This window comes from Ochlerotatus camptorhynchus, unplaced genomic scaffold (genome assembly GCF_037179485.1).
Source record: "Ochlerotatus camptorhynchus isolate MF236.1 unplaced genomic scaffold, CSIRO-AGI_Acam_v1.1 ptg000094l, whole genome shotgun sequence".
Lineage (NCBI taxonomy): Eukaryota > Metazoa > Arthropoda > Insecta > Diptera > Culicidae > Ochlerotatus > Ochlerotatus camptorhynchus.
Genome location: NW_027040584.1, coordinates 4,168,908 through 4,181,120, shown reverse-complemented (window position 1 = coordinate 4,181,120; position 12,213 = coordinate 4,168,908). Strand labels below are relative to the sequence as shown.

General features: G+C 39.4%; 1 protein-coding gene across 1 annotated transcript in view; it reads right to left on the bottom strand.

The window, feature by feature from the left end:
- Sox100B overlaps positions 1 to 12,213 on the bottom strand; it is a 99,135-nt gene that overhangs the window by 46,806 nt on the left and 40,116 nt on the right. The gene's annotated exons all lie outside the window — the stretch shown is intronic.

Sequence of the window (12,213 nt, the reverse complement as noted above, 5' to 3'; positions counted from 1 at the left end):
TTTTATGAGCTTCATAAAAGTTCCTGAAAATTTTAGTATGTTAAGCTCCCCATAATTTCAGTGAGTTAACTTCCCTTATGTTACCGTAGTTTGTATATGGAGCTTTACTAAAATTCTCAGCATTTTCATTTTCTTCAATTGTTGTGAAGTTAATGGGACTGCAATGAAGATCTCTAATCTTTCATAAAGTTAATTACGAACTTGAAATAAATCATTTAATGTTTTCCTTAATTCAGGCACTTTGAAAATTTTCAATATCTTGAACATGTACATGGAAAACGAAACTACAAGACATTGAATATTTTTAGATCTTGGTAGGTTTTTTTTAACTTTATTGAAGTGAAGTTAATTTAAGTAAATTAAGTAAGCGCTAAACTTCAACATTCAATGGATTTGATTATAAAGTTGTTTCTTTAAAACTGATTATTTTTTTTTAATTAATCACTTTTATTTTGGATCTTTCAGAAAAAGCATATTTTGAACGCATTTTAAAAATAGTTTTCTTATTATAAGCCTTGAATTTATCCGTTAAAGTTCTGGAAAAACCTAAAAAACTCTGGAAATTTGATTTCGAAAAATGAGTAGATAGAGAAAGACGATTAAACGTCACAAAGCAAAGAATGATCAATATTGAAATAAATTCACACTAAAAAAGTTGAAAATAGTGATTGATTACAAGAAAAAGTGACTTTAGTGACTTGACCTTAAAAAAGAGACTTTTTAGTGAATGGCTTGAAAAAAGTGACCAAGTCACTAAAAAGTGACTCACTACCAGCCCTGAAGAGTGGATCATATTGTTAATATGATAATATGGCAAATATATTCCCTCATATTATCTGTCAATTTTTCATAGCAAATCAAAACAAATATAGTATAGTACTAGAATTTCGACTAGAATAGGGTACGTTAATCGATTTGCTTGGGACCAATAGGCTAGTCAAGTAGTGAGCCAATTTAAAATCGTTAGTTTCCACCGATTGATATAACTTCGTCCACTTGAGGGATAGAAAATTTTCGTCTTGGACAAAGTTTCTTTAATTGACTTCATATACAATGTTCAATGTAGATGTTCTTCAATTTTATCTAAGTGTATATCCACCTTATCCAAAAACTTTCACCACTCAAATAAAGTACTCAAAAAATGAAGAAACATTCTAGAAGACATCAAAATGCTCTCTTAATAGTTTGTAACATACGGTCAAATTCCACTTTTTTGATTTCATCCCACCGTGCGACGGTTTGAATTTCAGCTTTAATTCATTGGATCACTGATCGTTAAACGTGAAATTTGATATTCTAAAACCTGCTCCAGTTTGTAGTTGGAAATTACAAAATATTGTTATCTGTGTACGTAAAATTGCAATTGTATTTTTGCAATGTTGTCATATCTCAGCATTTTGGAAACGTTATATCAACTAAGCCCCATATCCATATGGTTCCCACGGTAACCCAAACCTGTTGTGTCCTTGAGCGGACGGTACGGCATTTCAATCACTACACGGTTCCGACGAATAATCCACCGAAAGAGGTCTATACCGTACGATGAGTGTACGGTCGGTACTGTACTTCTTTAATTAGGATAATTTCTAAACGTATTTCCATCGCGCCCCGCACGCAGCGACCTAAACACTGTGTGGCCGCGCATAAGTACCATTCAGTTTTGATTCGTCTTGAGGAGAAGCAACCCGACGATAACAACGCAAGTAGCGCCACCTATAGTTCCCTTGCTTGGGTGAGCTTTGGAACCTTCATGCAGACTGCGATGAGTGACATTCTGAAGAGGCTCGACGGGTGATCAAGAAGGATTAAGAAGCTTCATACGAATGAATCCACGGCGTGGACCACCACCGTTGAATGATGTGTTGGAAAGTGCTTCACCAGGCTGCTTGGATTCAAATAAGCAGTTTTTTTTTAATTATTATTATTATTATTATTTGACAGATCAGGAACCATTATCATCTGTCACATACTTTGAAATTGTAACCACAAACTGGTGGAAACTAACGATTTTAAATTGGCTCACTACTTGACTAGCCTATTGGTCCCAAGCAAATTGATTAACGTATCCTATTCTAGTCTAAATTCTAGTACTACTAGATCTATAGTTGAAAAAATTAATTCTGTATCATTTTTGCAAGGATTCAGCAATATTTTTTTAAGAAAAATGCAAAATTCCAATAGTGCCTTAGAGGTTATGATCTTCCGGATTTCTTGTGTGTGAACAGGTTAGGTGCAAATCAGTTCAGATGTGTGGAAAATCGTAAAATAAGACAATTACTGATGGAATTTTGCAAGATGTTCAATTAATGATACTCAAATTTGCGTTTTTGATAAATCCTTCTTCTGGTGTAAACAAACGGTTTGGTTAGCGTTTTCTCTCGAACTCGTGTGGTGTCCTCTACGTTGGTGATGAATTAAAAAGGCCTATCTGTACCCGGTTTTGCGGAACCATTGGGGGGCTTGTGTGTGTGTGTGGCCGGCCGTCTTATTATGGAAGAACTCTCTCTAGAAAGTGATAGTTCTATTGCAGATCCAGCAACCCATTTCAGAATGTCTGGAGAGTCACGCCCATTCCGAGGTTACTTTCACTTTTAATAAGCCACGCATGTATGCATCCGGGACGGGACTTGACAATCGAGCTTCTCACTCTTCTTAATGTTTTTGAAGAATACCCTTCGGAAAGTTGTGCGTGGTGTTTGACGGAGTTGACCAATGATGCCGGGAATGTAAAATATTTTTCTATTTTAATTTGGATTTTATTCGAAGTTTCTACCGCAGTTTAGCAGCTTCTATATCATTTTTGCTCAACACAATAAAAACAACCATAAACAAACAACAATATACATCGCTTAAAACACGCAGTGCACTCGATTGTTCAATTTTCCTTTCGCAAATATAAACAATTAACAACGCCATTGACGTCAGCATTGATCCCGGCATCACTGCCAGCCAGATGGATGCGATCCCTGTTTCCTTTTTATTCCACCATTGCTACTGTCAAATCGACCAATCACAAACTGGCTCGAAATCGCTACCCGATTGTCAAGTCCCGTCCCAGGTATGCATCACCGTTATCAAATGGATATTGGTCTTACATACACGGTTCCAGGTTCAAAACCTGGTACGTATTTAGTTTATGTTTTGACGTAGGACTACGTCTGTGGTTTCTATATAGGGGTATACTTTGTGAAAAGCGAAAATGGAACTTGTAACGAAATTATGAAAGATTTTGAACGTTAATAACTCAGCTGTCCTTGGACCAATTTCAATAATGTTATCACCTATCGACCAGAAATATTTCTACGCATCTGCTAAAATTAAGACTTTGTAATTTTTCAAAATGTCACTATTGAAAATTGCACGAATGTGCAAATGTTACTATGATAATTAAAATAATCACCGTGTCCAATCATGGACACTGGAGATTGTGTGGCAATCCTCGGCTCGGAGGGTTCCAGCTGATTTGGCCAATTCCCCCTGTTGGAATGCCAACAGGAACACACAAAAAAACTCGACTAAAATTCCACTTAACTCATAGCCCTGAAAAGGACTGTTTCGGCCAACAAAATAATCAAGAATTTCTGCAACTCGGTTCCGAACAAAAACGTCAAGTTGAGATAGGCGCTTCTCTAGCCATGCAAGAACGATCTGACTATTCGACCAATAATGGATTGAGTGGAAGTTAATCTTGATTGCCGGAAGAACCTTCATGATCAATCTGATTAGCAACAATGCAGCACTCAGTTCGGATCGGGGAATCGTCAATCCTTTGATTGGAATAACCTTCGACTTACTACTAGAGAAGAGAGACCTTTACCACATCCTGGGTTATGGTTCGGATATAAAGACATGTTCCATATGCATAGGCAGATGCGTCGGCAAAGCCATGAACTTCAACATAAACGGCACCTGGGAATTTGATTTAGAGAATCACGAAATATGGTCCAATTTTGCAACAACTGGCCATCTAGAACATCATCCCAATTCAGCTTACTCATCCAGATTTGCAGCATTATCACCTTAGCAACTATTATGACAGGTGCACAAGACCAAGAGGATCAAATAGTTTAGAGAACTAGGAAGTTCCACGTGGAATCGATAGACATCCTCCGTCGGATTCCAAAGAAATCAAAGTGTCTTGATGGCCTGGTTAATATTCGCATCTTCAAAAGACAAGAACCTTTCCCCTGTCGTCTTCTGGAACCGACTCCAAAATCGCTGGGTTATTCGCACACCACTTATGAATGGGAAATCCCCCTTTACGGAGAACCTCCGTGAGCTCGAGATTGGATGGCTCCTTCTATGGATTCAGACCCATACAGGACATCATCAACATAAAACTCTTCAAGAACGATCTTGGCAGCGATCGGAAATTGATCACCATCATCAATAACAAGCTAAGAATGGCGCAGAAGATGTACCATAGGCTACTGTCGTTAATTCCAATACTTGTAAGGGAAGATTTGAATTTTTCTCCAGAAAATTCGAAGCAAAATAGTGTGGATTCTGGCAAGCGCTATCTGCCGGTACATTTTACTAACGTCAGCAGAGAAGGCATATCGATGCTTTCGAAAACGCAGGTTGATCGAGAAGATATCATGTTGGACCACCGGTCCGATCATCAAGACATCATTCAGGAAAGGTCCATTACCCTTCGACGAAGCATCAAACACAACACAGTGACCGAAGGATTTGTACTCATTGATGAACTCTACATATTTTTTTTTCAACTCAGGGTTTTTCTGGAACAGTTGTTCCAGCATGAAGAATCGACGAAGAGCAATCGAAAGATTGTCTTCCACCTGATGAACAGAATCTTTCAGGGACAATTGAACAATGTTACGACCATCCTGGTTGCGATGGGTTGTGGAGCAGACAATTTCTTCGCACAACTGTTCTTCATTGGTGAAAGGGTTACATGAATCCGCGGATTCAATCGACCAAAACTTTTCCATAGAATCAGCAAGACTTTGCAGACCTACAGAGTAACAATGCTGTGCAACATGAGGCTCATCGATAGAACCAGCAACAACCCATCCAACATGCAACATGAGCATCCTTAGAAGGAGGAAGAAGCCGCACCGCCATTGATTGGAATCAGTAGCTCTTTGTGAGTCGCTGTGGGTCATTTATGCCAAGCGCGTCATACTAAAGAGTATAAACAGAGAGAATCTCGCTCAAATTCCTATTCCTACACAAAACACAAGCTCCTGCTGCAGTGGCTGCAGCTTGAGCTTGAGCTTGAGCTTGATTGACCGCCCACGGTTGCTACTCTGTTACTGCCAGATCAGCTGTAATTACACAGAGAACCAATAGACGATGCTTGGGACTAGCAATCATCCTCAATGTGTAAAAACTGGTGATCTTAAATTAGGCAATACCAGCGCCGGCCGCACCCGAACACAGGTCAAGAAAGGAATGGGAAGGATTGTGTTGACATGACACTCGCTTTGATGGAAGCCGAGAACACCACTGCACTTCCACGAGGAATCACTGGGATGTTGGACAAGGGGGTTGGGTTTGCAGCAGGGTTCGTTTTGGTAAACGATAAGCTGAATTGATGTCCTAACGATCATATAACGCGAAGGAGCTTGGGACTAAACCCACGGTATTCTGCTCAGTAAGCAAAAACGTTTGCCACTAGGCAGACGAGCACCTTTTTAATCACCGAGTTGCTGTTATTACCATATTAACAAATAAAACGATTGACGAATCTTGAATGTGGATGGGCCTGAGATTAGACTCAAGATGTTCTGCTCAGTAAGCAAAAACGGTTGCTCTAAGGCCACCGAGCCCCTTCTATCACATAATACCGTTGCTCAAATTTCTGTATCCATTCAAACCCGGAACCAACGACAACAACGAGTTTCGCAAAATACACGATACACAAGCGATTTTACCATAAATCTCTTTGATATGTAAAGACCTGGGACCGCGTTTTTCTGCTCAGTAAGCAGGCCACTGTAACCGACGGTCTTTCAAATCCGAAAACTAAACACTACGAAAAAGTACTTAGGCCTTCATTAAGTTCCACTTTCACGCGACGTTCAATGACAGGGTCCTATCCAGGATTACATCTGAAAAATCCAAATCTGGCCAACGCCCACCTAAACCTGTTCTAATCCACCTGAAATGACTAACGAATGGAAGACTTTGACTACCCAGCCATGCAATAGTCTCATTCCGTGCCTTATGACAATTTGATGATTCTATTGCGCTCATCTTTTGGCACCACCCAGGGGAGACTTGGTCCTGTACCCAATGCTTAACTTATCTCCATTCCACTCAGCTACTCGCAATTTCATGTGATATAGTGGGCGGAATATTATTATATGAGACAATTGAATGCAGACGTCTTTCCAAATTTGGTAGATCTACAGGTAATCGGTGAGTTACCACGATAGTTACTATTCAACAACTCGACAACGTCCCATCGTCAACGCCTGCTATGAGAATTCCCCATTGCAGACGCCAACGAAATGACGTCATCGAGCTATCGATCAACTAGCCTGGTTATCGCCTGGTACCTTATAGCACGATGCTAGGAGGCGAACTGGAAGAATCGACGACTTCTCCCCCCAGCTCCTGCTGCAGTGGCTGCAGTTAACAAATAACATTTATTATACAAGACCAGTAGTTTTTTCCTTTATTTGATTTCCGTTGGTCTTGTTTTCCGTGCAGAGCACCAATGCTACCGACGCCAGGGAGGCAGCTCCCGCGCCTGGACCCTACCTATCGACCCATCAACTCATGAACCGGGGGCCGACGGCTTTACTTCTCTTCCGAAGGAAGGCGTGATCAGAGATGTTATGCCTTATAACATCCTCAGAACTTGAAAAAACGAAAAGTCCTATCAAATGACATGATTCGAATATTAGAATAAAAATTTAACTGATAATAAAAGGCTTAAAACGAAGATCAAACTTCACTGAAAATTCTGCTGTTATATTTTCTAAGTACCAGTGACTCTAACATTATTTTTCGTAAACAAATCACCGCAATCTATCACATGCTTAATAAACATTGAGCACTTGTCTCTGGCAATTAGGACAACTTGCGCCTCATGCGCCTCTGGTGATAAAATACACACTCGAAAACGACTCAAGAGTTAGCGGTAATCAGAAAAGGGCAAAATTGATGTGGGAAAATGCCTTCCCCTTCAAAAAGAAACGAAACCAACAGAAATCACGTTTAACATTCTCGTTAGCACGTTTTCTCCCTCGCCCTGCATCTGCTTCGTGAAAATCTGGTCGGTATTTACGGTCCTTCGAAAAGCATCAATTTCTCCGCATACAAACACACGCACCTGGATGGCCCCTTCGTTATTGCTGTTTATTTTATGGACGTCGAAAATTTTCTCCCAATAATTCGGCGTTTACAACTTTGCTCACACGCGCCTTCCGTAGCCAGCGTTCCAACCGATTGAAAGTGGCATTAAATCTCCCGGCACTTTGTTTTGTTTGAGACGTTTGACACTTGCCGCCACCCGTCTGACACGTTATTCGTACGGATGAAAATATTCGGTGTAAATTTAGTGAGGTTATGCATGGCCATGCGGTGATTTATGTAAATGTCCACGCCGGGGCTCCCTGTCGCACGTCCAATTTCGCGCTAATTTGTTTTTGTTTAACCAAAAAAGTGCTCACTAGCGCCTACTTTCCACCTCACTGTAACGTTCACAACACAATGGAGTGGTGAAATCATGGCTGGGAGCAAAAGTTATGGCTATGACGAAACTGTTTGAACAGAATTACAACAAATACACAACCGGTACGAAGAATTCAAATTAGATTCCTTAGTTGGCTGTTTAAGCCAGCTGTGAAAGAACGTCCGGTAGCGGTAGAGCAAACGTTGACAAACTTGTCAATATTGACACAACGTCAGTGCAGTAGCAGCACACACCTGCGTGCACAGGATTTTGCAGATGGTGGTATTTGCTCTTATTAGCACTGGTGCACTAAAATGCACCGCGACGAAGTTTTACCGGTGAGGCGGCATCTTGTGACAGCTATTGTCAACCGCCGATCCCACCCAACGAGAGTCGCCAACTGGCTAATCAATTTGGCAAACTCACGATCGCCATCCTAGGCCAGGATTTTAAGTGAAGTGTTGCAAGTTCGTTCCGTGTGAACGAAATTGACCATCATTAGTGCTGCAGCTAGGGGTGTTAGGACATTGATCCCATCAACGAGAGAGATAAAAAAAACTCGATGCTTGCTACGATTGAATGCCTAACTGTCAAACTTAAACAAGTCGATGTAAATAATCCTTGTAAAACGCTTACTTTGTTTGAAAAATCTGATGCTGAGTAGAGAAATCGTACGTAGTCGCTTGAAAATTCCTGAATTTGACATTAATTCTTCATAAATTAGAGTAAACAAATTTCCAAAACGGTAATTAAATCTAAATGCTGCAATAAATTATCCAAAAAATTGACTCAACGCTCGTAAATGGGACTGGCCTATGTGGCTCAACTCAACATTACATCAAACGTGACATCTAGGGACTAACGTCACACACAGAATACGACTTTGTCGTCGTAACCTCGATTGGTGACGGGTCGTAATAATTTATCCGATTCGGCCCTCTCCGCCTCAGACCTATGCGTATCATAATTACACAAATTATTCGACTTGATTTGGTGAAAAAGGCCAGACCCGAGCTGGAAAAAAATAATGACACAGCAAGATGCGAGCAAGTATGTACAGAACGATATTTACATCAGAAAGGAGATGCTACGGAAGAATTTTGGATCGGGACGATCGCACTTGAAATTCGAGCCGCGCGCTTACGGTGTGTGATGGCTTTATGAACTTCGAACGGACGACAAGTGTTACTGGGAAGCTGGCTGGGCTCTTGGTGTCGATGCTATGTTTGGTTTGTATTTTAGATGTAGGTACAGACATACAAGTGACTGCAATGAAACTTTGTGGGATAGGTCAATGATTTGTCGAGCAATGTCGAACTGAAGTGGAAGATGTATCGCGAAGCCAGTGGATGACAGTAAATAAATGCGTTTGATGTTTAGTTGCCGATTGTGAGGTACTTGTAAAATAAAAAGTTGCGTGAATTTGAATTCACGAGACGTCATTGTAGAGCAATTTCAATTTGAACTGATCTGAATGGATCTAGCATTGTTTTGTTTTTAAAATGGTCTATTTGATATTTTTCAATAAATCGTAACACGAAAATGGAAATAATCTAATTTAAATGAAGTCTATGACAAAGCTGTAGAGAGCAATAAAAGTCTTTCTTGATAAAAAAAATACACAGTAAGTTTTTTTTTGTTATTTTGTAATAATTCAAAATGTTCTTGCTTCAAAACTTTTTAAAAATTAAATGATTTGGACACTTTCAAATTTTCTAGGAAGCGGGACACCTTGACTGAATCTACCAAAATATTTTTTAACATTTTAATTTTATCCGTTGGACAGCACAAAAAGCTCTTCCTTTCAATGTAATAAAATACTTTAATATTTTCGTAGATATTTAGAAATATTTAATTTTATTTTTAAATACAAAGTTGTCTTGCCCCTTGAAATTTACAAACATAGAACAAAAACTTTGGCAATTTTTTGCAAATATTTTATTCGTTAGTTTTAGAATGTAATTTTTGTACAGATATCAATGTTTGAGATCTTTTAAATCAGTTTCATTTCGATTTTTGTCAATTTTGAAGTGTCCAATATTTTCAATGTTTCAAAAGCATAATTTTTTATAAGGTTTTCTTTTAATCATAAAAATCCAACAGTCACATTTTGAGTGTTTAAAGTTTATAACACTTGTTAGGACATTTACTAAAAATAACCAAACAAAATTGACTGAGTATATTTTTCATAGAAAAACTTTATTTTCTCTACAAATTCTTCTCAGACGTTATTTCGATTAGAAGCTACTTTTTTGTGTTGCAATTTATTGCCACGCCATTCTGAAAATAGTTTCAAAATTAAAATAGTCGAATTGTAGCATCAACATGTTCTTAAATCCAACAATTATACAATGATTCATGCAAATCGAAGAAGGTCGAGTCTGTTCGATTCGTCATTTGGAGTGGATCTGCTCAGTTACGAAATCATATATTTTCAAATATTTTGAGTTCATAAGGCGCAACAGAAATATTTTTCTGAGCTTATTTTAGCCCTGTAATGGTGGTTACTTATGGTTACGCATTAACGTAATCAGATATATAGTCTCAATTTGGAGATCTTCAAAATATTACAACAAATCATTGATCAGCTGGCGATTTTCTGAGTAATTCTTGATCAACATGCCGACTAGGGAAAATATCAATGAAATGTGATGGCTGCTACCCAAGGTTGCATTTTCAATGGATCATTGAAGATGCTGAGGTTTTGACAGCACCGTACTGTGGCTACCACAGTATTTTACATTGGTTCGTCCGTATACAGTAGCGCCAAATGAAAGCTGTGGTGGGTTCAAAACTCAGCCATCTAAAATGATCCATTTAAATATGTTTTATTTTCTCTCAAGGGTATCTTTTTCAAAAAGGCGTATTTAAAAAAACAGTATAATTTTTTTCAAACAATCATAATTTGAAAACATCCGATTAAAATGAGGTGGTAGTTAAATGTTTTTGAGTACAAAATACACTGAAAGAAAAAAATCAGTAAATTATTGTAAAAAAAATAATAATAATAAAATCTTCATTTTCTTGGAGGTCCCCTTCGATTTTTCTTATTTTTTTTTGCTGAAGCTATGTCCTAAAATTTGATTGAAAGTGTTAGTCGGTAATTTGTTTATAATTTATAAATTTATAACTTTTTTAATTTTTATTAAATTTTTGGTCACAGCTGTTGATTAAAGACTTTTGTAAATTTTTAGGCGACCATCATGAAAATTTCTCAGACAATTACCTATATTTTGAAAAAAAAAAATTAAATGAAAAATATTCAAAAAGTATTAAAGAGGGTATTTTTTAAAAGTTTTAAACACTTTTTTTATTTTTTATCAAAATTACTTGAATTTAATATTCATTTATACATAATTGTTCCAACAGATTTTTTCTCAGACAGCATTTTGATTGGGAGTGATGTTTTCGAGATATGATTTTTTTGACGAGGACTACGTCTTACGGGATGGTACTGGGGGTAAATCGAAAATCTAAAATAGCGACCGTCACGAAAAGGTGTAAGGTTTTAACCGCTTATAACTTTGTCATTTATAGATGAAATTTAAAAAAATATTCACCAATCGATAGGAAGGTACTAATCAAGCCCAGCACGTCACAGGATGCCGCCAGAAAACAGGTACTGCAAGCTAACCAGTATGCAGTACTCCCGGAAGAAAATGGCGATGGTGACGCCATTCCCATTGCAAGAAGAGAGCGGATTCCCCCGCTTTTTACGCCGATGAAGGATGTTGCCAAGCTGGGTGCCGAACTGGCAAAACACAAGCTGCTCCCTCGCTTTAAGCTCTGCAGCATCGGTACCAAAATCATATGCTCCAGCCTGGAGGAGTACAAACAAATAGGATGTTTCCTGAAGGACAACAACGGGGACTTCTTCACACATGATCTGACATTGAGCAAGCCACTGAAGGTGGTTTTGCGTGGATTACCGTCGTTCGAGGCGGCTGTGGTGAAGTCCGAGCTGGAGCGGCTTGGGCTCCAACCTGAGGCCGTGTTCCAGATGAGCCGGCGTTCCATCCACAATACCAGCTTCCGTGACCAGTTGTTCCTGGTGCACTTCACGAAGGGATCCACCAGTTTTGCGACTCTGAGATCCAAAATCCGGGATCTGTTTCAGGTCATCATCAGTTGGGAGCATTACAAACCCCAACATCGTGATGTTACGCAGTGTATGAACTGCCTCTCCTATGGCCATGGCACCAAAAACTGCCATATGCAGACAAACTGCGGCAAATGTGCTGGAGCTCACTCAACTGCGTCCTGTGAGCAAGATGATGACATCGTGCCAACGTGTGTCAACTGCGGTCGAAACCACCAAGCCTCCAATCGCGGATATCCCAAGCGAGTGGAGCTCATTAATATCCGTCGGAAGGCTACAATCAACAACCAGGTTGGTCACCTCCAGCCCCGTCGACATGTTCCGAACCTAGCCCCGCTTCCGCTCAACAACCAACAAGCCAATCCTGCGAGTATCCAAATGGTTCCCAATAGTCGGACAGTTCAGCATCGTCTCGCTGCTGCTGCGGCCCAGCCAATTCCAGGTTCATCCACCGCCCCTGGTTTAT